We start from the raw sequence: 5,123 nt of genomic DNA on the forward strand, positions 1-5,123 counted from the left end.
GATTGTGGTACCTTTCTCAGTAGGATACCAAAATTTAGCAGGGATGTTCGCACTCAATTCTCCGGAGTTGCTGGTCAGAGTCATTAAATATGATGCATGCATATATATAAAGAGAGTATAGCTATGGGTATGTCAGGGCCATTGTCCCGACCAGTTGATGCATATTAGTGCTCTTAGAGGCTTACATACTATTAGTCAGTGTACAGGTATTGTGTTTGGCCTTGCCGGCCTTCTGACTAGTTGTCTTCCTTAGTTGTGGCCTTGTTGGCCCTTGTAATGCGTATATGTGTTAATTGGCCTTTTCTGATGGCAGGTTGTTATGATATACTTCTTACTATTGTTATTCAGCGGCCTCGTCGACCTATGATTCACGTTACAGAGTTTAGATATCACAGTTGGTTCGCTCGGCCCTTCGGGTGCCGGCCACACCCCAAGGTTGGGGTGTGACATTGACTCTTTCCCTAGTGTCGTTAGAGCCTTCTTGACTTGTGTGGATGGGTAGCAAGGTTCCCTAGGTGATCCGGTTTGGTTTTGAGGGAACTAAAGGCTTAAAGTGAAAATAGTTGACGAATAGTTGACCTTTGGGTAAAAGAACCTTTTTGGAAATTCCATTGATTTCATGAGTTTCTGTGAGTTTTTTATAACTTGGTTGGGGGTTGGTTCAGTTCCTAAGGCACTCGGAGGCATTTTGGATCCTTGGTTGGAAACTTGACTTTGGGGGTTTAGGGGCTTGACCGGGTCAAAATGACCTCCGTTGGTACTTCCAAGGTCACGGTTGGTTTTGTAGAAAGTTTTTATGTTGATACGCATATTTTGTTTGTATCTGTGGGGTCTCAAATGAGTGTCGGGTTTTGGGTTGGACTTGGTGAAAAAACCAGATTTTTGTTAGTTTCTGATGTCTTTCTTTTGCGGGTATGAGTTCGCATATGTGGATCCGCCCATGCAGGACTTGGCCCGCAGACGCTAAGGGATGACCTAGTAAGTGACTCTGTGGATGCAAAGTCCTCTTCACGGAGGCGTGTCCGCATCTACGGAAAAGGTATCAGTGGAACGAGCATCGCTGAATAAAAACTTTTTTTATATTTCCCAACTTTGAACCATTCCTTCCATCCACCAAATTCTTAACTTCAAAAGTGTTGTGGGTGAAATTGAAGAGTTTTTGGGTGATTACATCTTTGGGTAAGTTCCTTTGTAATCTCTTGTAATTCATTTATGATTTAGGGTTAGATTACATTCTAGTCTTCATTTGGTAAGTTGGGGAAGATAGGTAGAAACACTAAATTGTTTCTTTAGGATTCTTGTCTTTTCCATGAGTTTGTGGGAGGGTTCCTTAATCTCTAAGCTTCTAATCATTGGGGAATTAGGTTGCTAAGTTGAATCTCTTCTAATTTCCAGGGTTGGTATTATGGAAATTGAGGGTTTTCTTTTATTGATGAAATTAATGCTAATTGGGGATATAATTGGTGTTGATGACTAGTATTTAGAATTCATGAACTTTGGATTGACCTTTTTGAACTTGTAGTTTCCCATTTTTCCGTTGTGGTCGGGGGTCACTTTTAGGGTTATTTTGGGGTTTATCGAAATCTTAGCAATATTTTTACCTTTAGATTCGTAGTCTAATGTAGGTCATTTAACTATTATATTTTAAGCATCGGTGGCAATCCGAAAGGGGAAGGCCTAGGTTTAAGGAGTACGAGGCTCGTGTTCGGCTTTGAGGTAAGTTACTACTTACCTCTTAGATTTTGGTTAGCGAATCGCATGTGTTATATAGCTATTGGTGGGGAAAGAACGATAGGCCTTTGGGCATGGTTGTGGTGTCAAATCCACTACGTTGGTATGATTTCTGATTATGTGGGTTTGTCGCCGTACTATATGTAATATTGACATGTGGTGTACTTGACTACGAGGTTGTGGTGACGCGGAATGCGTTAGTTCTAATTGTTGTGATTGTGATTGAATATCTGATACGTTTCCATGATAGTCTTCATAATTCGTGCAAGGTTTAATTTGTTCTTATAATACTTTTGAATATTTATTGGCATTGATAACATGTAACTCCTCATTTATTGCTTTCATACATTCATACATGCTGAAAGAGTTATGTAAACAAATATGGAAAGGAAATAAAGATATCATGATTATTGCTATAGTCCGCGGTTTGTACCAGATATAGTGGCAGAGTCATGACCCGTTGTCTCTCCGGGGTGGCTAGTACATGGACGTTGAACGTCCCCCATGGGTCATGTCTATTGAAGCAAAAAATGCTTATAGCATGTATGTACAGGTTCGATATATTGGCCATTGCATTGCATTGCATTGCATTCTATCCATTTCGTGTTTTCTTATCATTGTATTGCATATTACCTTATCGGATTCTTATTGGTGATTCACTTGAGTGTTGCTGGTTGTTGAGCAATTCTTAGAGACTTGACAAATTTGTAGATTCGAAGCTAAACATAGGCTATGATGGTGTATTTGAGACGTACTCTGCCTATTGTTGTTGTTGAGTGACTTATCTGTTCTACTTGTTGATTTATGTATTTCATATGCGTTAGCTAATCTTAGTTGCCCTATGATGCTTACCAGTACGTGTGTTGTACTGATGCTACTGTTGCTGCACTTTTTTGAGTGCAAAGTTTGAGATAGGATCTACTTTGAGTCCCGGAGTCTAGCCCCGAGGCTTCTTGCTTGAGATCGGAGCTTGAGCCACCTGCCAGCCTACAGCTCTAGATCTTATCTATTATTGTCTACTACCCTATCCATTAGACAATATTCTCTTATGTTCAGGTTGTTGTTATATTTATAGAGTTCAAACATGTTTTTGTTAAACAAGTATTATACTGAATATACGTCCAGATGCATCTTTTCTCCAGCTACTGCTTTACCGTTTCTTTCCCTTTCCAATTAAAAAAATCCTTTATTGCGACACATTTTGTTGACTACCTTATTATGTCACGCATACAACAAGAGGAAGAAAAACGAAACTAGCCGATTGAATTTTAGCAGCATGAATTGAAAAGTGCATCTAGCCTTTGCATGTGCAACGAGGGAAAACAATTAGTTACGGTTTTACGCTAAACTGATGCATATATAATACTCTCTCCGTTTCAATTTATATGAACCCATTTGATTGGGCACGGAATTTAAGAAAGCAGAGAAGACTTTTAAACTTGTGGTGTAAAATGAGTCACATATATTTTGTGTGGTTATAAATCATTGCATAAAGGTAAATTGTTTCCAAATATAAAAAGAGATTCTTTTTTATACGGACTAATAAGGAAATGAGTTCACATAAATTGAAATAGAAGGAAAATGTGTTTATTATATATAATTTTATCGCTTAACTGTAATCACTTAATGAGTATTTCTATCCCAATGTATCTCTTAATCATGATTTACTAATATACTTTGCTTTAAAGTGAGGTGTGACTAAGTTTTTTTTTTTTTTTTAATTATGTTAAAGTTTGATATAAACACTGGATAAAAATTATTTTTACCCAAAATCATTGCTAATTATGAGTTCTTACGGGTCACATCCTAATAATAGATGCAGCGTGCTGGTAGGACTTGGCCTTTGCAGAGAAACTCTAGTCAACAAATTGCGCCTCTGCTTACATTTTCGGACACGTGACAAGATTTTGAGGGTAAAACAAAAAAAGGATTGCTTTGATCAATTGCACCTCTAACAAAATTTTGTGCTCAACTAGGTTTATTTCTATTTGTAAGTCATAATTTGAGATTTGACTTGGTATAAAATAAAATAAAAAATAAAGACTTTTGAAATTTATGATCCAAATTAAGTCATAAATATTTGTGTAGCTATAAATAATTTTCTAAAGGACAAAGTTGAAAGTTTAAAATTAAAATTGTTTTCATATTTAAAATTATGCATTTGACCCCTTTTCAAGTAACAGTAAAGAAGGAAAAAAATAGTACTAATTGAAATTGAATACTTTATTGGGTAAAATCTGGAGTAGCCAAGTGGTCGTATCAGGCGCAGAGACAATAGTGCATATGAGTCAGCAATTAAGAGATATCGGGCAAGTTGATGTGGCTAGTCATGATTCTTGATTCACAGCTTTAAGAGGCGAAGGCATGGATCCAGGAAAGCATGATTGAGTTCGAGTTGCCGGGATCTCCTCACCGACGTTATTTGCTATTATTGCAAGCATTCATTAGTCATTAATAAAGGTGGCAACCGGTTCGGGCTAACCGGTTTTAACCGGTAACCGGACCGGTTAAATCGGAATCGGAACTGGAACCGGTAGAATCGGTTAACCGGTTCCGGTTAACCGTGTGATTGTTTACCGGTCCGGTTTCAATATTTTGAAAACCGGAACCGGTTAAACCGGTAAAACCGAAACCGGATCGGTTAAACCAGTAAAACCGGAACCGGACCGGTTAAACTGGTTTAACCGGTGAAAATTAAAAAAAAAAAAAAAAAAGGAAAGAGCCGTTGGGCCTTAATGGACCGTTGCCAAACGGTCAGTTTTTTAATTTTTGGCTCCCAATTTTTTTTTTTTTAACACTTTAACCCATCCCCACCCCTATATAAACCCTTCTTCATTTTCATTTTAATTCACATCAATTCACTCTTCTTCATCTTTCTCTCAAATTTCAATCTCTCAATTATAGTTTCTTTGCAATAATTAGCCACAAAGTCTTATTATAGTTTCAACTTTCAATTATTAATTTTGCAATTATAATATTGTTGGTGGAGTTGGTGATTTTGCAACAATCCGAAGTAGCTTTGGTGGATTTGCAATTCTAGCCGCCTTCACTTTGTTTGAAATTAATCCGGCAATTTGGTACCTTCGTTCCAACTCTATCTTTATTTTTCGCAATTTAATTATAGCAATTTATTTTTTGCAATTTAATTTGTTGTAATTTATTTTCTTGTGATTTATTTTCTTGTGATTTAAATTAATTCTATTTAATAATGTCAAAGAGATTAAGACGTGGTGCCGGTAGTAGTAGTCGTACTGTTAGGGGTGCGCTTAATGAGGAAACATTTGTGGAAGAAACACCTAATTTAGGTATTGATGTTGGTGGAAATAATCCACTTTTAGGTCATGAGGCAATGCAACAATATTTTACCGACACTTTTAATGAAGACTTAGATG

Source organism: Lycium barbarum, chromosome 12 (genome assembly GCF_019175385.1).
Source record: "Lycium barbarum isolate Lr01 chromosome 12, ASM1917538v2, whole genome shotgun sequence".
NCBI classification, from domain to species: Eukaryota; Viridiplantae; Streptophyta; class Magnoliopsida; order Solanales; family Solanaceae; genus Lycium; species Lycium barbarum.